The sequence below is a fragment of the Cupressus sempervirens genome, chromosome 2 (assembly GCF_028749045.1).
Source record: "Cupressus sempervirens isolate cs-2001-9-10 chromosome 2, ASM2874904v1, whole genome shotgun sequence".
Classification (NCBI taxonomy): domain Eukaryota; kingdom Viridiplantae; phylum Streptophyta; class Pinopsida; order Cupressales; family Cupressaceae; genus Cupressus; species Cupressus sempervirens.
In genome coordinates, this window is record NC_143119.1 from 486760751 (window position 1) to 486782853 (window position 22103).

Here is a 22103-nt window from a genome sequence, read left to right on the forward strand (position 1 = left end):
CCTAGTAAGTGCTGGCATGATACCTAAGAGTGCAAATGCAATGGAATTTTTTGAGTGTTTTGGGTGATTTTAGAGTGGTGGGTATACAAGATATGAGTGTTTTTGGGATTTTTAATTGTTTAGGAATGTTATGAAATTGGAGTAAATTCTAAATGAATTATGGTTTTGATGTGCAAAGTGAAAATGTCCTAGGGATATTATGCAAATACAAAATGCAAGGTGATGTTATGAAGTTTGACTAGAGGGGATGAAAATGACTCTAAGGTATGCAAAATGACAATTAGGGTTATGTTTTGGACTTGTTAAGGATGATAAAGGTTGATGTATGCAAGGTATATCATGCAAAGGATGATTTTCTAGGGTTCGTAATCACGTTTGGGACATGCAAAATGAGGGTAAATGCTCAAGAAGGTAATTTGGTTGATGGACAATTTGATAGGGTTTGGTAGTGAAAATAATGTTAAGGATTTTAATCAATGCAATATGAAGGGGATATACCACTAGGGTAGGTCAAAATAATGTTTGGGGATGCTAGGGATATGATTATATTATGACAAGGGTATATGGAAAGTTTTGAACTTAGATAAAACCTTTTGAAAGTATTTTTCCTAAGAGTTTAACCTTGTGATAGAGGACTTTGGATCTTGACCAAAAACTGATAAAAGACGAAAAGATCAAATTGATAAAAGATGAAAAGGTCAAATATATCAAGACATAGATAAATTTTGACCAAAAAAAATGATAAGCAAAGATAAAAGGACTAGTCAAGATCCATTATCCATCAACACTAGGAGATACTCTAAGACTTATACTTTGTCTAGATTTTTGACTAAATTCAAAGGTTTTGCGGGTTCAAAATGACGTTTCAAGGACTCAAAAAGATGGTGATGCTGAGTGAATATGTGATACAGACAATGCCTATGATGAAAAATGGGATTTTGGGTGTAGGATATAGTTTTGGGTCAAGTGCAGAATGGGTAGGTCTAGAGGCTCCTAGATGCAGTTTTGGGGTCCTAAAGTGCAGTTCGGAGGCCCAAAATGGTCATGCAAGTACCCAAGTGCACCCTAATAGTGCCAAGTGTGCCCTAATAGTACCAACTACATCGTTGATGCACTTGGAGCCAGTTTGGGTGCAGTTGGTAGTTTCTAGGCGCAGTTAGTAAGCTAGGAAGAATGTTTGCTAATTTTGAGGGGTATGGTTACCAAACTGACATGCTAGGAAGCCAGGAAGCATGATTTTTTGATAAATTGACTTATCATATGCTTATCTTATTCAATTTATTGAGGGGTCACCCATATATATCATCCCTACTAGGGCATGTTGTAGAATTCTCATCAGTTATTCTTTGATACAACGCTCTAAATCACATTGTATCAAAGAGAGTCAAAATGTAGATGCTCAAAAATGGTTCACATCTATGATTTCATCACTTCTTCATACTAATTTTTCCCATTTTCTCATTCTACTAACTTTGATCTTTTGGCCAGATTGACCATATTTCGTCATTTGTATCCCCTTTCACATCAATTTCATATCAACTCGAAATCATATCAAATCAACTCAGAATCACCCCAAATCAACTTGGAATCACCCCAAATCAACCCAAAATCACTTGAAATCAGTCCTAATCAACTTGAAACATATCAAACATCCCAAATAAATTATCATTTATCCCACTCCTAGGTATTTTTGTGGCTTTCAGTGCCTTGGAAACCTATCAACCTATCAATCTTATCAATTTGACCTTAGTACTATCATGGCTCTCAGTGCTAGGTCAAACTATCATTCATGTCATCCAATATTTGACATTTTTGAGGCTTTCAATTTTAGATCACAGCATCATCAACCATTTTAATAACATTGACAATGTTCGTCGATGTTATTATGATCAAACCTTATCAATCAATTTCAATCTTGTAGAATTTACAATGTTGGTTAAATGTTGCATATCAACCAATTCATGTCATGTGTCCTTGGAATGTTATCAATTTCAATCTATCAATCAATTTGACCATGGCTTTGGTCTACCTTTTCATCATCTTATTCCATATCCATCATTGTCACATTTTCATCAAAGGATATAGTCGCATTCATTTAATCAATTTGGCCAATTATCTACTAATTTTCTCTATAGGATTAAATAACCCATAATTTAATCCTATTCTTTCTAATTATTCTTCCTAATTATCATCCTCAATTAATTAATTTTATTAATTAATTGGTTTATCATCTGCAAACCATGGAAAATCTTAATTTCCTATTTTCCATTTTCCATCATTAATTCCTTTCTACTAATTCTTATTTTGTGGAATAAGAGGAGTTTTAATTCAAATATTCCATAAAATATTGTGTCGTCATGACTAAATGCATAACACACTATGAGAAAATCACAAACTCAATCAACATGTATTAGCACCCACTAGTCTACCATGAAAGTCAAACTAAAAGAGAAAGCAATAGAAACCCCCTTTTTTGTATGTAGCTCCCATGTTCTTCTTTCTTCTCCAAATGATTGTAGCTCCAATTCACCTATAGTGCACACAAGGTTGAAGCCAAAGCCTATGATGTGGATCAGGCCATGAGAATACTTGAAGAGTGATTTTATGTGAGAGAGAGAATGCAACATGCAAAGAAGTAGAGACCCAAAGATTCAAAGATTTGGACTTTCAAAACTTAAGCATTCGGATCTGAAATAAGAGGAAGGGTGTCCATTTTATAATTTTCATGTAGGGTGAGAGCATTGGATTTGTCACCCACAGACATGCGATGTGGCAAGAGATTCCTATGATGCATATGAAAGAATATGCCAAAAGTAAGATTCTATGACACATGCAAGTCAAACTTGGCTAAATGTGGAAGAGAATCTATGACACGTCATAAGACACCTCAACCCACTTAAAGCCAAGAATCTATGACAAAGAAGCCAAATAGAGACATGCGTAAGAGGTAATAATATTTCATTATGACAAATCTCAGCCAAGTGTCAAAGGAGGATCCACGAGGTGTCACATCCAAGTGTCATGATGATGCAATATTTTATGGAATATTTAAATTAAAAATCCTCTTATTCCACAAAATAATAATTAGTAGAAAATGGAATTAATGATGGAAAATGGAACTTAGGAAATTGAGACTTTCCATGGTTTTGCAGATAATAAATCAATTAATTAATAAAATTAATTAATTGAGGATGTTAATTAGGAAGAATAATTAGAAAGAATAGGATTAAATTATGGGTTATTTAATCCTATTGAGAAAATTAGTAGATAATTGGCCAAATTGATTAAATGAATGCGATCGTATCCTTTAATGAAAATGTAATGATGATGGATATGGAATAATATGATAACTAGTAGATCAAAGCCATGATCAAATTGATTGATTGAAGTTGATAACATGCCAAGGGGACATGACATGAATTGGTTGATATGTAACATTTAACAAACATTGTAAATGCTACAGGATTGAAATTGATTGATAAGGTTTGATCATAATAACATCGATAAATATTATCAATGTTATTAAAATGGTTGATGATGCCATGATTTTGACATTGAAAGCCTCAAAAATGTCAAAGATTGGATGACATGAATGATAGTTTGACCTAGCACTAAGAGCCATGACAATACTAAGGTTAGACTAATAAGATTGATAAGTTGATATGCACTGAAAGCCACAACAATGCCTAGGAGCGGATAAATGATGATTGATTTGAGATTTTTGATATGTTTTGGGTTGATTAGGACCAATTTTGAGTGATTCTAAGTTGATTTGGGGTGATTCTAAGTTGATTTGATATGATTCCGAGTTGATTTGATATGATTTTGAGTTGATTTGATATGATTCTGAGTTGATATGAAATTGATACGAAAGGGGATACAAATGACAAAATATGGTCAATCTGGCCAAAAGATCGAAGTTAGTAGAATGATAAAATGGGACAAATTAGTATGAATAAGTGATGAGGTTGTAGATGTGAACCATTTTTGAGCATCTACATTTTTCTCCTCTTTGATACAATGTGATTTAGAGCATTGTATCAAAGAATAACTAATGAGAAAGCTACAACATGCCCCAGTAGAGATGATATATATGGGTGACCCCTTGAGAAATTTACTAAGATAAGCATATGATAAGTCAATTTATTGACAAAAAGAAGACAAAACCATAGCAATTGATGGATTGCAAATCAGAGTTAAGATGTGAAAGTTATGAGGTCTAGAGTGCAAAATAGGGTCAATCAGGAGCCCGAGAGTGATTTCATGGGTTACCACTCAAGAAAGACATAAAATAATGAAAATAATAGTTCATGTTGTCCATAATGAAGATATAAATCCAACGCAACTGAAAAATTGTAATTATGAATTAAAATGCAAAAGTTATGGGCTCCGTAGTGCAACCTAAGGGTTCCGGGAGCAATTCTGGATAGCCTAGGTTCCCAAGTGCGCCCAAACTCTACCAAGTGCATCAATGATGTAATTGGCATGACCAAGTGTGTCAATGATGTAGTTGGGAACCCCAACTATGCCCTGAAAGTGTAGATTTCACCCTAAAAGGCTCTAGGGCCCAGAATCAGCCCGATTAGACTCGGAATGACTTGAAATTGTGCGTGCATGCCCAAAATGATGGAAAGATGTCATAACATGAGGGAAATCATCAAAAATGGTCGTATTTGGTCAAATATGATGAGAAAAAAGTTAGACTGAGGTTGAACTAGGTGGAAAGCCACAGAAAGTTGATTGATAGTGCAGGATGATGTCGGAATGCATGAATGCAAGATGAAGATGACTTGGTGAATCAGAAGACATGATCATGGTGATGGAGAGTAAGATGAAAAAGAAAGATGAGATGAGGAGATGTTATTATGATGGAAATAATTTTTCTTCTAAAAAGTGCACTATATGTCAAATGGAGCTTTATTTTGATGTGGCAAATGGAATGCAACGCATCATGGCATAAAGGGCCAGAGTGCAAATGCAAGCATTTTGCGTAAACAAGCACGATGCAGACAGAGAATGACCTTGTCCTTCCTAAGGCATATGTACATGCCCCAGACTCTCAAAGGTACATTATAATAGACAAGCATAGAAAAAGATGACCATGAACCATCCCGGCCACTCTCATAGATTAATTTTATATTATCGAGTGGCGTAGGAACATGATCAAAGAAAAACAAAGTAAAGAATAAATCACTCACTAAACAACATGAGCCAACAGCTATCCTTGTCCATTATTACTTGCTTTTTAGTGTTTTAGGTGTTTAAATGGTGTTTGAAATGTTGATGATGTGATAGTACTGGTTGTGGATTCAGTTGATAAGTTCATAGTGACATGTTGGATTGATTGTTGGTTCCTGTTGCTCAGATATTGGGATTGGCATTGAAGCGTAGTACTTTGATTTTTAGTCTACAAAGTGCAAGTGTTTACTCAAAAAGGGGTGGTTATCCATAGTGAGTATGTACAAGGTTTATTGCAAATTTTTGACAGGTTTTGTGATTTTTAGGGTTTTTTGAGGATATTTGATTTTTAGGGATTTTTTCAGGATCGTATTTGAATGTTTAGGATTTTTTCAGGACATTATGTGATTTTTAGTGATTTTTTCAAGATCATATTTGAATGTTTACAATTTTTTTAGGACAGTATGTGATTTTTAGTGATTTTCTCAGGACATTTTATGATTTTTAGGGATTTTTTTAGGATCGTATAAGCATATACAAGTGTTAGCTCCAATCCATTATGCGATAGGTCTAATGGATAAAAAGTACTTAGGGATATGCCCCTATTTGAAATTCAAACTCATGCACCATGTAGGTAATATGCCCCCAGACAAGATGCAAACTATGTACAAAGGCCAATGGCAGAGTGTGTGTGTAGACTGGTGATGCTTAGGCAAGGTAACAAAGGAAATTAACCAGTTTGTGAGCCATGATAAGGGACCAAGGATGTCTTGCAATATGAAGGATATGATCAAGGAATGATAGAGGGGAAAAAAACCAGATGGAATCTTGATAGATGGAGGAGCAACCCTGATTACACATGGCACCTGTTTGCCAGGTTTTCACCATGGTACTTGCCCAAATTGCCTATTTGCCAGGTTTTCACTTTTGGACAAAAATTTTCTCTTGACTCAAATTTTTGTGCCAAGATGCCTATTTGCCAAGTTTTCATCAAGGCATCCATTTATTTATTTATTTTTTCATGACATTTTTCAATTTTTTTTTGATATTTTTTTAGGACTTTTAGATGGAATCAATAATGTCACTGACAAATGCTGAGAAGATATCTATTGTTGGTGTTGCTAGCTGATGAGCTCTGAATCCATGATTGACCATAACTACATAGGAGTCATTTCAAGTTTGTAGCTAAAATCAAACCAATAGAAAGGCCTCGAGAGATACCATCGCGTACTGTATGTAAGACAATGTCTATCTCTTGTGAATCAAGGCATCTAAGGATAATTGGGTCAATAGAAATGTCATGTGGGATGTCACTGATGATGACATATGCAAAGGCTTGTTGGATAAAGGACTAATTTTTGTTATTGGACAAATTAGGTAGTTGGATTTGGGGATAAAAAAAGGGACATAAGGGAGGGTTGGGAGGGTTGAGACCAATGACTTTCCATATGAATGTTGATCGAGAGAGCTCCAAAAGACTTTGTGGCATGTTGAACACTGGAATACTAATATTCATGGAATCATCTTTTTCATTTTGTATCCTTTGGAGCTTCTTAGCTTTTGATTTTTTATGGTCTAATGGTGCCTTTCGATTTCCACCAAGAGACCTATGCTTGCTATCACTCGAAATCAATCCTAGCAGTCCATCATTTTGGCCATGCACGCATAGTTTCAGGTCATTTTGAGTCCAATCAGGCTGATTTTGGGCCCCAAAGCCTTTTAGAGTGCAATATACACTATTAGGGTGTAGTTGGGGTTCCCAACTATGCCATTGACACACTTGGTTGAGTTTTGGGCACAGTTGGGGACCTAGGAAACCCAGAACTGCTCCTAGAGCCCCTATGTTGCACTCTGGAGCCCATAACTTTTGCATTTTAACTCAAAATTGCAATCCATCAGTTGCGTTGGATTCATATCTTTGCTATAGACAACATGAAATATCACTTTCATCATTTTGTGTTTTTCTTGAGTGGTAACCCATGCAATCACTCTCGAGCTCCCGATTGACCCTGTTTTGCACTCTAGACCTCATAACTTTCACATTTTAGCTCTAATTTTCATTCTGTCAGTTGCTATGGTTTTTTCTTCTTTTTGTCAATAAATTGACTTATCATATTCTTATCTTAGTCAATTTCTTGAGGTGTCACCCATATATATCATCCCTACTAGGGCATGTTGTAGCTTTCTCATCAGTTATTCTTTGATACAACGCTCTAAATCACATTGTATCAAAGAGGGACAAAATGTAGATGTTCAAAAATGGTTCACATCTAGGACTTCATCACTTGTTCATACTAATTTTTCCCATTTTCTCATTCTACTAACTTTTATCTTTTCGCTAGATTGACCATATTTCGTCATTTGTATCTCCTTTCACATCAATTTCATATCAACTTGAAATCATATCAAATCAACTCGGAATCACCCCAAATCAACTCAAAATCACTCAAAATTAGTCCTAATCAACCTAAAACATATCAAACATCCAAAATCAATCATCATTTATTTGACTCCTAGGTATTTTTGTGGCTTTTAGTGCCTTGGAAACCTATCAACCTATTAATCTTATCAATTTGACCTTAGTATTGTCGTGGCTCTCAGTGCTAGGTTGAACTATCATTCATGTCATCCAATCTTTGACGTTGTTGAGGATTTCAATGTCAAATCATGGCATTGTCAACCATTTTAATAATACTGACAATGTTCATCAATGTTATTATGATCGAACCTTATCAATCAATTTCAATCCTGTAGCATTTACAATGTCGGTTAAATGTTACATATCAACCAATTCATGTCATGTCCCCTTGGCATATTATCTAATTCAATCAATCAATCTAATCATGGCTTTGATCTACTAGTCATCATCTTATTCGATCTATATCATCGTCGCATTTTTATCAAAGGATACAGTCGCATTCATTTCATCAATTTGGCCAATTATCTACTAATTTTATCTATAGGATTAAATAACCCATAATTTAATCCTATCATTCTTTCTAATTATTCTTCCTAATTATCATCCTCAATTAATTAATTTTATTAATTAATTCATTCATTATCTGCAAACCATGGAAATTTTTAATTTCCTAAGTTCCATTTTCCATCATTAATTCCATTTTCTACTAATTCTTATTTTGTGGAATAAGAGGATTTTTAATTCAAATATTCCTTAAAATATTCCATCATCATGACACATGAATGTGACACCTTGTGGATCCTCCTTTGACACTTGGTTGAGATTTTTCATAATCAAATATTATTACCTCTTACGCATGTCCCTATTTGGCTTATTCGTCATAGATTCTTGGCTTTAAGTGGGTTGAGGAATCTTATGACACATCATAGATTCTCTTCCAAATTTGACTCTCATGTGTCATAGAATCTTACTTTTGGCATATTCTGTCATATGTGTCATAGGAATCTCTTGCCACATCACATGTCTATGGGTGACAAATCCAATGCTCTCACCCTACATGAAAATTATAAAATGGACACCCTTCCTCTCATTTCAAATCTGAATGCTTAAGTTTTTGAAAGTCCAAATCTTTGAATCTTTGAGTCTCTACTTCTTTGCATGTTGCATTCTCTCTCTCACATAAAATCACACTTAAAGTATTCTCATGGCATTATCCACATCATAGGCTTTGGCTTCAACCTTTTGTGCACTATAGCCAAATTGGAGCCACAATCATTTGGAGAAGAAAGAAGAACATGGGAGCTACAAATGAAAAAGGGGGTTTCTATTTCTTTCTTAATTAGTTTGGCTTTTATGGTAGACTAGTGGGTGCTAAAGTATGATTATTGAGTTTGTGATTTTCTCATAGTATGTTATGCTTTTAACCCATTTTTCTGGTCCTACATTTTGGTGAACCTGACGTATGCAGGGTAAACCCTGCATAGTAGCTAGATACATAGGCTTTCCTTCCTTGTAGTTTGTTCTAACTTAGTTGTTTGTTTTCTTAGGAAGTTTGTTGATTTTTTCCTAGTTTATTCTATTCTTTATTTTTCCAAGTTGTCACCTTTTGTGCAGAACCAAAGATTGCTAGAGTTCTTTCAAGCATTATCATGCTTAAACCCCTAGACAGAGCCAGTTGGTTCCCAAGCTTCAATTCATATATTTTTCTCTAGAAGTTTGAGTCAAGTCAAGTGTCAATGTCTTGAGTCTAAGTCTAGATTGCCTATAGGATGATCTTTCTTCTCATCATTCTTTTCAGTCAACCTAATGCAAGAATCATATGAGCAATGCATCAGTTCAAAGCTAGATGATTAAGGTTTGAAGGGTTTTTTATGTGTTATCCCAATGAGAACAAAGTCTTGATATTTTGATAATTCATATTTCCTTATTCCTAATCATTTTGAAGATAAAGATTCATTTTGAGAAGTAGTTCTTCATGAAAGCATTTCTAAATCTCTGAGAGTTTCTAACTTCATGTTCAAAGCTCTATATCTAAATAAGAATACATTTAAAAGAGATCATAGGCATATATAAAGAAAATTCAGTAGAGAACATTGAAGACTGAGGCTAAAAGATTGATATACAGATCATGAGAATAAGTTAGAAGCAAGATCAGTTGAATTCAGTATAGAGTAAGCACTCAAAAGTGTAGAATTGGTGAAAAAACCAAGTCAAAGGTGGCATGACTCTTGTTGAAATGAAATTGATGGTTAATATTTAATCTATGTGTATACATTGCAAAGTTGAAAGGTCAAATCGAATGAAAGAACACATGCTATTGGCTAGTTAAAAAGTCAAATGCTTACCTATCAGAATGGGTCTCATTCAAATATTAAGTGAAAATGGAGAGTGTATTCAATTGTTAGATCAAAGAAAATTGACGATCATCGTTATGTCACTATTGAAAGTTGTTTGATCGTTATTCATATTGACAAAATGATGGATCAACACATGTTTTGATGGGCCCATTATATTACATGGGGTATAGATAGGCTGATGTCAGATTCTTTGGGCAATGAAAAAGTGTCAATTGTTTGCCATAGTGTGTATAGCCAGAAAATGGACCCATAATGCAAAGCAAAACAAAGGGTTAAGATCTTTTTCACCATCATCAAATCAAAGAAAATATATTGAGGTCATTATGTCATTATAAAAATATGCCCATTTGATAATATATGTGACAAAGTGAAAGAAAAATGTGTCATGTGAGCCATCACATTTCACAAAGTAACACTAGGTCAATGTCAGATCTTCCAAGCAATGAATTTCTGCCATCTATCTTCCACGATATACCTAGCTGGAAAATAGACCCACGCCATGAAACAAGGAGACCTAACATTATTTTATTACCATTTTTAGATCAGAAAAAGATCTATGTTTGTCACCATTGCAACAAAAATATTCATAGGGACATAACGACGGAAAGGCACGTGTACATGGAGGGACCCACAGAGGAAGTTATAAAAGAAAGTCATAATGTTTTAATCACCATTGTTAATTTAAGATTGATGGCTAGAGTTCAAAAATGCAATGATCATTGGAATATGAAATACATGGGTTTGGCGTGAAATGACAGAAGATTAAGAAAATAGTGATTTTCTACAAGATTTCTAAAGATTGCAAGAAGCTGAAAGGTCATTGAGTGTTTTCAGGAATATGAGGGATTCATAATCATTAATAGAAGAGATACCACATTCTCATATCATGATGAACATTAGATAATTTCATATTTTATTCTCATTTTCTTTTCTATTATATGACTTTGTCTCTACCAGAATTAAGATATGATAGAGAACTATAAATGTAACCTCATTTGACAATAAAAAGGTTGAGAAACTTGATGGTGAATTGGTTTGTAATTCCATTTTCCCTATTTTCTTGTTATGTTTTTTTGCCCATGGATAGATTAGTTTTGCATTAAGAGTTGAAGGACAACTATATGTGATCCTATGATAATCAGGTGGATTCCATTTCATTTTGATATTTATAGTAGAGGTGATCCCATTTACTTTCTTCATATATGATTTTGCTTCATCTTTTGTTCATTTCATATTATGTTAGATAGTTTCATTGGGAATTGAAGGATAGATGTATGTGAATCTATTAGTAACTTGTTGAATTCCATCTCATTCAAGCCTAGTAGTCAAAGCAATTCCATTTGACCTTATGTGCATTTCTTCTTCTCTTCCTCTTTTGCATATAGATGGTTAATACTACATTTAGAATAGAAGTAAGAGCTAGGAAATCTCAAGATCATCTATTACAGTCATTCCATTGGGTGTAATAGGTCATCCAAATCTATTTTTCTTGAATTTTTTGTGCCTACAAACAATTTGGTTATCCTTTACTAATCTCAGGTTAAGAGCTTATAATGTCAAAGCTTTTGATCTCATAAAAACATATTCATTGCATATCATAGAAAATCATAGGGAGTTTTACCTATTCAATGCAGAGGGTAGTGATATAATATATACACTAACCCATTTGTTGGTAAACATCCTTTTGTCTTTCCAAACATTGGGTATCAAAGAGTCAAGATTATAAAATCTAATAGGAGGAAAAATTGTTAACTAACAAAAAGAAAAAACTATCATTCTAAAGAAGCGTTAGAGTTGGTTCATATAGACCTTTGTTGACCTATTGGCACAGAAAGCTACTGTGGAGATAAGTACTTTATTTTATTTGTCGATGATTACTCTAGAATGATGATGGTTATGTATTTGAAGGATAAATCAGAAGCTTTTCAAAAATTCAAATGGTATCTAGCAAAAGTGGAGAAATAAACATGAAAGAAACTGAAATGTTTAAGATTAGACAGAGGAGGAGGATTCATTTCTAATGAATTTAATGAATTCTACAATGAAAGAAGAATCAAAAAACAAGTGTCTACACCTGGCACACCTTAGCAGAATGACATTGCTAAAAGAAGGAATAGATCAATTATGGATTCTGCAAGGACCCTTATGATAGAGAAGAATGTTTCTATCAAATACTGGAAGGAAGTAATCAGCACTACAATTCATAGCTTGAAAAAAGTTCAATTGATGAAGGATTCAAATCAAACACCTTTTGAATTATGATATGGGTATAAACCTAATGTGTGTTACTTCAAAGTATTTGGCAGTAAATGTTATATTCTGAAGGAGTCTAGAAAAATAAATTTTTGATGTCAAAAGTGATGAAGGCATATTTCTAGGATATTCCAATAAGAGCAAAGCATATAAATGTTTGAATCTATCTACTCATAAAGTTATAGAAAGTACACATCTGAAGATTGATGAGTTTGCATAAAAGAATCTAGAACAAAGCAGTAAGGAACTTGAAGACTATAGAAACTTTATTTACTATGAGCCTAATACTGTACCTAAAGTTCAAGCAAGTGGTAATCAGTAGTCTTCACCACCCAAGTTTCAAAAATCTCCAGTTCAACCTGAGCTATAGCAAGTGCAATCTGAGTCATTAGAAGGACCTAAGTAACATTCAGAAGGACCCAAGTTTCAACAAGAGGAATTACAGACATTAGGACTTGAGCATGATTTAGAAGATCATGGTGAACCTAGTAATTTCATAAAGAAGGAGCCTAGACTTGCTAGATATGTCAGAAGGCATCAATCACCTGATAAAATCATCAGAGATTAATTAATTGGTACAAAGACAAGGAATAAATTAAAATGTACATGTTTTCTTATTGAATTTGAACCTCGATCTATAAAAGATGCATTAGAGAATGAAAGTTGGATTGAAGTAAGGATTAAAGAAATTGATCAAATTGAAAGGAATAAGACTTGGACTCTTTTTCCTAGACCCAAGGATAAAAATGTAATTGGCACAAAATGGTATGTCAGAAATAAGTTGAATTAGAATGGAGAAGTTTCAAGAAATAAGGCAAGGCTTGTTTGCAAAGGCTATGCTCAAGAGGAAGATATTGACTATAGAAAAACTTTTTCTTATGTTGCTAGACTTGAAGGTGTTAGAACAGTCCTTGCATATCTAGCACACAAAGGATTCAAAGTGTATCAAATGGATGTGAAATTATCATTCCTAAATGGAATATTAGAAGAGGAATCCTACATTGAGAAACTAGAAGGTTTCATTGATCCTAGAGAAAGGGACATGGTTTGCAGACTACACAAAACTTTTTATGGTCTCAAACAAGCCCCTAGAGCCTGGTATGAGAGATTGCACAAGTATCCAATAAAGATTGGTTTTCAAAAAACCAATGACAATAGCAGCCTATACATCAAAGAAGGACCAAATAAGAAGAGTGTGTAGGTAGAAATATTTGTGGATGATACATTGTTTACTAGAAATGATGATTTGTGAAAATATTTTTCAAAGGAAATGAGTAAGGAATTTGAGATGTCAATGTTTGCAGAGATCAAATTTTTTGTTGGCTTGCAGATTCAACAGAAGAAGGATGGCATCTATATTACTCAATCAAAATACATCAAGGAGATACTGAAGAAGTTTGGAATGGAGTATTCTAGACTAGTTGGGACACCTATGTCTACTAGACATAAGCTTTCCAAATATGATGATTCAAAAGAGGAAGATCAAACTACATATAGATCAATGATTGGAAAACTTCAATATGTGGTGCATACAAGACCTAGTATAGCATTAGCAATTGGAATAGTAGCAAGATTCTCTACTAATCCAAAAGAAAATCACATGATGGCAATAAAAAGAATCGTGAGTTATCTAAAGGGTACTAAAGATTATGGTTTATGGTATAATAAAGGAGGCAACTTTGAATTGAAAGCATTCACTGATGTTGATTGGGCAGAAAGCATTGATGATAGAAAGAGCACTAGTGATGGAGAAGTCGTTCTTGGAAAGAGGCTAGTATCTTGGACAAGCAAGAAGCAGAACTATATCTCTTAGTCAACAATAGAAGAAGAATATGTTGTTGTAGCAGTCAATTGTTCAAATATTTTTTAGTTTAAACAAATGTTGATAGGTATAAAGGAAGAAGTCAAGGATCCAAATTTTTTTTCTATGATAACACTAGTGCAATTAACATTTCCAAGAAACATATGATGCATATCAAAACCAAACACATTGCAATTAAGTATCATTACTTAAGAAAATTGGTGCAAGATAAGGAGGTAAGATTGGAATATGTGGATACAAAGGGATAGATTGTAGACATGTTCACCAAGCCATTACCTAATGATGTATTTTTGTATCTAAGAGGTAAGCTAGGGGTCATTCCCCTATTTGAAGCTCACTAATCATATTTTACTGATGCATCAACTAAGCATGTTGAAGATTAGTCAAGTTAATGTAATATTGTAAAGGGGAGATTACATATGAATTAGTACATTAGGTACATGGGAAGTCCATTGAATATTATCTTTGGCATGAGATGTCCAAGAGGGATATTTTGCTATAAATATCAAGAAATTTTGTGATTGGCTATGCCTTTGGCATAAAGGGAGAGTTTTTTGTCAAGTCAAATGAAGAGTAAAGAAGGAAAGTTTGTTGACAAAGGGAGAAACTGCAATCAGAGTATTCAGAGAATCATTTCAGAGGGAGTTCACACAAATAGAGGGAGTTCTCATGGGTGAGAATTAAAATGAAACTAAGGATATAATTTTCCTTACTTCTATTTTTCTTTAAAATTTTATTGTATTATGACATGTGTTTCCATCAATGCCAAAGAGGGAGATTGTTGAAAATAATTATTCAATTGTATATTGTCTTTGATGTTACACAAAATGTCAAGTCTTTACTAGTCAGTGTCTGTCGAGCTCACTCAAGTAATGAAGATAGTTTCTAGTGTATGTCAAGTGTTCTAGAGATAATCAAGTAGGAAGATAATGTCTACTGAGTTCACTCAAGAATCAAAGAGAAGTTGGCATGGAACTAGTGTTAATCGAGCTCACTCAGTTACCAAAGGAAATTCAATTCAGGATACAGTGTTAATAGAGTTCACATGGTTAAAAAAGGAAGTCTGAAGAAAGTCTTTTCTAAGTTAATATTGACCAATTTGGGTCGGCTAACAAAGGATTTTCTTGAATCAACATATTTAGTTTGATGAATTTATTTGTTAAGTCTAGCCTACTTAAGGGATGAATATTAAATATTTGTAATTCTATTCAAGGAAAGTTGACAAGGAAAAAGATATAATTATAAGGTCAAATTGTGGTATTGAAGAAGAGAAGCATGGGATTAAAAGGATGAACCAAGAAAGCAAATTGGAAGGATAGCAAAGTATCTTGAGTTGACCAAGCTGCAAAGTTTTATCTTTTTAAGGAGGATCAAGTATTCAAGAAGAATCGAGATCTGAAATCAAAAATACAATTGCATCAGTAATAAGGTCATATCATTTTTACTCTCTAATAGTTGTAGCAGTGTATCAAATCTCTTAATAGTGTTAGCTTAAACGCTATTTTCCAAATCCTCTAACAAGGTGGCATTTTTAGATTGAAGTATCCAAAGACCTCTAACAAGGCCACTCCTAACAAGGTGATTAAATCCTTTGAAAAGGTGACACCTAATAGTGTGTTTTGTAACCTTTAACTACGTTGGCTCCTAATAGAGGTCCCTTAAGAAGAGTGAAAAATAGTAACTAGTTGTAATTGGTGGCTTTCCCAAATTGGGTTACAGGTTAAATCCTGGTGTCATATGTGTTCATGTTATTTTCTTTCTATTTCTACAACTAAGTTAATTTTGGTTAATAACACTAAGAATCTTATGAAGGAAATATTTCAGTAATTACTGAGTAACAGAGATTCTTGGTGTCTGTCAAGTGATTCGGTGCTAACTGAGTTATAGCAATATTTTTAGTTTTAGCAGAGTTTTGTTTTGATTTGTATTGAAATCTAATCTAGGGTTTATTTTTGTGGAAATTGATTCACCCCTCCCCTCTTAGTTACTCCTCTTATATTTCCAATAGGGTTCTCTTAATCTCATTAGCAAAATCAAAATCTAAATAGGAATGAGGGTCCTCAATTCTCATGGAAATGCACATGTAATCAAAGGGAATTTTATCTTTATAATCTTGTCCAAATAGTTGAGCCCACCCATATTAAGTATTCTTGAAAAAATTAATAAACCTATCAATAGAATTATCAAAGTGGGGTTGTCATGCACCAAAAGATTGATCTAGCCTGATACAAGCACTCAGCTTATAGTACATAGGAGGTGGTTAAGCCCTTGTCACGAGTTTCAAGGGAAGTATTGAACAAGTTTCCATCAATCTACTCATCAACATTCCTTGATGGTCTGAGGATTCAAACCCGTGACCAAGTTTTGATACCACTTGTTAGAATGGGGTTGTCGTTGAACCAAAAGACCGATCTATCAATCCCCGATACATTCACTCAACTTATAATACGTAGGAGGTGATTAAGCCCTTTCATAAATCTCGAGCGGAGAACTCAAAAAAATTTCAACAAGAATGAGGACCCATATTTTCAACTGGCATCAATCTATTATTTTGGCCTCTATTCATGAAGTGTGTGATTTCTGTGAACCTGAATTCCATTGTGCTTTCGTAATCAACTTTGAACTTATTTCTATCAATTTTAGTTAGGGCTTGGATACCTAGTCCAAAATATTCATCAGTACAAGACCTAGTTAGAACTAGCAAGAAAATCCTATCTGGTTTTCTAAGTGTTTTTGTAGCTAGTTAATAACATTCAGCTAAAATAATGATGAGTCCAATGTCCACATATACATTTTCCTAGGTCAAGTTTCCAAGCAATACTCCTAAGTTTCTTTTCATCCTTATTTGCATTAAAATGATAGAATAAGGACCAACTAAAAATTGGCAAAGTTGCATCCTTAAACCCAATAAATTTATCCAAAAATATAGACATTGTACCAATAGCTGAGGAGTCAAAAAATAACTCTAAGAGGATCTTTTGGATGGTTTTTTTCTATTTTTTCACCTTTTTCTTTCTTTAAATAGTTATTTCCTTCTTAGTAGTAACCCCTTTCTTAGGTGCCATTCGAGTATGAGTTCAAATTTAAAGAGAGAATTCAACTTATGACTTTTTGTCAGAGTAAATAATTATTTATTATTTTACTTAAGTTTACTTAGGTTAAGTGCATTTATTTAATAGTTTTAGTTGATGAGTGGTTGACAACACGAGAGTTTGTTCCTATCTAAGTCATACTTATCTCCTCACCTTGATCAAGGTGAGGAGATAAGTATGACTTAGATAGGAACAAACTCTCGTGTTGTCAACCACTCATCAACTAAAACTATTAAATAAATGCACTTAACCTAAGTAAACTTAAGTAAAAGAATAAATAATTAATAATTAATTATTTACTCTAACACCCCCCCCCCCCCCCTTAAGTGCAACTTAGAGGAATGCCTTAAGCTCAAAAAAACTAAGATAAAATGCAAAATGGGTCCCAGCAATGAGGCCATGTTAGGTACCCATGTACAATGCAAAGAAATGCAACCTCTAAAAATGGGGAAAGAGAGAAAACCACATGGAAAAACCCTACCCCAAAAAGAGGTAAGAAAATCTAGTGAAGGACTAAAGAAGCCTCCAACTAGAGGAATGTCCCAGAAAATAGGAACAAAGAGTGATCATGAAGAGCATCACTAAAGCATGAAGAAGCTACAAATTCTATCATCAAAAAGAAACTATTGATCTAAAGAACCTCCATGGAAGAAGAAGGCATGAATCGAGCATGTTTATATGGTAGATGATCCATCTCACCGAAATGCATAGGTAGCTAACCACTGCAATTGCCTAGTATATAGGATCAACTATTGAATACATAGCTCACACTATCAAACCATCAAACCAAGGAAGCATTAGAACAACAGAATAACCCCCCTTAATGCAAATGAGGTGAGATGACATGCAACTGAAAAGAAGGGCCAAAATCCTGTACAAAAAGAACCAAGAATGACGAGAGAGTTGAAGAGGTACAAACACCTATAAAGGCATGGTCACTGACTCTGCATGGGGAAAAAAAGAAAAGGGCACAAAAATGGCAAACAACTATCCTCTCCATGGTGCTTTATAAAATAGTGCAAGTACAACTATCTCAAAACAACATTCTTGAACCCAAAATGCAAGAGTGGCACTTTATCTCAGTGCGTTTACATAAAGATGCTTACAAATGATAGTTATAATGATTAGAAAAGGAAAAAATCTGATACAAAAGATAGTATAGCCCAAAACAAAAGAACCCATTCCATGAAAATGATCCTCGGACCTAGAACACCCAAGATATCCACCATAGAGTAAAAATGTCAAAAACATGATAGAAAAAGCATGGGGTAGTATCTGAAGGAAATGACAGCATTCCTAAAAAGATGACAAAACTAGTTTCCAAAAATATAATATTTTTTAAAAATGGAGATGGGACACAAAAGATATGCTTGCTAGAGTCAAAAATAAAACTTCATACTTCAACTGCAAAAATGGGCAATAAAACTGCATCAAAATCTAAAAATACATGACCAATGTCTCCGTCTCAGAACCAACTCTTTGGTTCTTTTTTGGGGTCAGAAAAATACCTTCGTATGCTCAAGTTATGGCCAAAAAACCACGAGTAGGTCAAAAAAGGACTTGGAGTGCTGGCAGGGGTGCTGATGCAGGGTAACATCATGTTGACATCAGCAAACTGCTATGTTAAAATTGACAACCTTGGGGCCATTGCAAAAAAAGGGCCCACATGGCATGACACATGGTATCCATATGGCAAAAAAGTGATGTGGTCAAGTGACATGGTAGGGGCCAAATAGCAGATGCCAATGTGGCACCCATGGCACGTGGCACTCAAAAAACATGCCAACTATCACTAAACTCCATGCAGGATTCGAGGATGTTCCACCTTTTGTGGACGTATGCTTAGTTGTCAACCTTATCTTCTAGCACTTTCCAGCTTGTTCTACAAGCTTCCTTGAGGCCTTTATATTCGAGCTCTCTCATTGTATTTCATAACTCATATCTCATTCTCAATAGTAATACATTTTTCTTGTTTGCAACATCTCTCTCAGTCCATTTAGTGTTTTTCCAAGCTCCACCTCTTCCTTCTTTGGTTTCCCTTCTACAGGTTATTTGCATGCAGGAGATCTTGGCAAGCTGTGAAGTTGGCTTTCATCAACTTCTACACTTTTCAAAGCTTGACAATGCAGTTTCATAGCTCACTCACTCATTCTCCAAATCCTCTTGTAGCTTGAAGTGATATTTTGTAGAGAATGGCTTCTTTCCTTTAAAAAATTATTTCTTTTAGTCATATTTTAATTCTCATTTATGACTTCAAACATTTCCTACAAGTGGCCACTTCTCTATCTCACTCATCCATTAATAGAAATGTTATGCCATTAATTTCTTGTACTTCAAGGTACATAAAAATGACTTATCTTACTTTTTGAAATGTCCATTAATCATTTTTTCAACTTTTCTATGTGGTTCATCTTCTCCTTCCAAAATGGAAAAAATTGTCGCTTTTCAATCCCCTCTCAAATGTATCTCTAAAACAAAGAAAATCATTATTTTGTAGTCAATTTATATTGATATGTGTGATCTTGTAAAAATCGCTACTTCATAGGCCTTTCATCCTTAGTTTTCCAAAATAGCGATAAATTTCTACTTCGCAAGGTGCTTTCCTTGTATCACCTGAAATAGAAGAAAAAAATATTTCATCTGTTTGAAGCATGTTATGCCTATATTTCCTCAAAAAGGGTGACATAGATAGTAAAATAGGCATAGCAAGGTTTGTTATACTAGTTGACACTTGCTAAATATTATGATGGGGACAAGACCCAAGCACAGAATAGACACAACAGGAAAGGGAAAAACTTTATTAACTATGAAAATATTCTAGTACACTTCGTGCAGAGAAAACAGACTCAAAAACATGCCCTATGGGCTTACAATAGCATAAAGTTGGAGATAATTCCTTCTCCCAGTACCTTCTCTAAAACTCCACTCTGAACTGCCTTTTTCAATGCCAGAAATGTCCTTAAATAGACCCCAAAGGGTTAAGGATTAGGAATACATTCTAGAAAGTGCTAGTTGGCATCCACTTCCAAAATAGAAGGCTCCAGAAGTCACTTTAGAAGTTGGTGCAAAATTAGAAGAATCCAAAAATGGTAGCCGAACTTTCAAGAGGCATAACTTTTGAACCGTAGCTCCGATCAATGAACCGTTTACATTTCTGAAAAGCTCTTAGAGTGCTCTATAGCCCTATGGACTAGCTTCACTTGTCCCCTATTTTTTGGCCCTGTAAAAGGTCATTTAATGCCTCAAACCTGACTTTGAAGCATTCTTAGGAGGTCTCCAAAAATCAAAAAACTGTGATAACTTTCAAACTGTGCAGCCTTTTGACCTGATTCTTTTTCTGGAATGTTTTAAATTACAATTTTAATCCTCCCTCAAATTTACACCTTCTAATTCACCATAATTATGGCTCAATTACATAGTCCTATTTTTTTGGCATTTACACGTATCCCAAGGTGCTTAAATACCCTAATCTAGAACACTGATAGTGGAACTGTGAGAGTTGGAACCTTTATTTGACCCAAATGGGTATCCAAAAATGAAAACACGTGAAACAAAAACTATGTCTAGGTACATTTTTTGGGTGACACAATATTGCCCTTATACCTCTAGATGCTCTTGCATCAAACACCCAGGGTAGATTGAAAAGTGACCCTGTCACTTTATGGATGGTAGAGGAAATCCCAAATGGGAAACCTTAGCTACTAATATCCAAGTTGAGTCCTCTATCGATCATCCTTTCCACTTAACCAGATACTCTTCATACTGCCTATTTCTAGTACTCCTGCCCACACGACTATCTAGAATTCTTCTATCTCCTCCTTCTTAGAAGCAGGCATTGGACATGGCTCTAACATTAGCTCCTCATCTACACCATCATCACGATACTCTGTTAATTTTGCAATATTGAAGATAGGAGAAATGTGAATTCCATCTAGCAACTCCACCTCATATGCATTTCCTGAGTTATGTTTCTTCATAATTTTGCAGGGGCCAAATTTCTTCACCTTCAGTTTGTTTTAAGTACCTTCTGGAAATATTTCCTTCCTTAAGTGTACCATGACTAGATCCCCTACTTGGAACTCCTTATTTCTTCTCCTTTGATGAGGCCTAACTTTATACTGTTGATTCATCTTGATAATGTGTGCCTAGACCTCCTCATGTAGGCACTTGATATGTTCAGCAAACTCTTCTGCTTCAGCACTTGTCCTCTCCCCTTGCTCCAACTTCCTTAATTCTGGTGCAGTCCTTGGGCTACTTCCATATACAATTTGGAATGGTGATTTACCAGTACTCCTATTTATAGAGTTATTGTAAGAAAATTCCACTTGTGGTAGAATCAAATCCCATCCCTTGGGCTTATCTCCAACTAAACATCTTAGCAAGTTGCCCAGACTTCTGTTTACCATTTCTATCTGGCTGTTAGTCTGTCGATGATGTGTGGAACTAAATTTCAAGTCCATTCTCAACTTCTTTCACAATGTTCTCCAGAAATACCCCGAAAATTTGGTGTCTCTGTCTGAAACTATGCTCTTTGGGAGGCCATGTAGTCTTACCACCTCTCTAAAAAACAAGTCTGCAATATGGATAGCATCATGAGTTTTATGGCATGGAATGAAATGTGCCATTTTGGAGAACCTATCAACCACCACAAATACTAAGTCATTTCGCCTTTGTGTCCTCAGCAATCCAAGAACAAAATCCATACTTATGTCCTCCCATGGCTTTGATGGAACAGGCAATGGCTGATAAAGTCTAGTATTGTGACTAAATCCCTTGGCCGCTTGACAAACCTGACAACTCTATACAAACTTCTTCACATCCTATGAAATTTGAGGCCAAAAATAATGTTCTCTAAGAATGGCAATTGTCTTATCTCGACCAAAATGTCCTACCATCCCTCCATTGTGTTTCTTTTTAATCAAATTTTCCCTCATGGAACTCCTTGGAATGCATAATTGACTACCCTTAAACAACATACCATC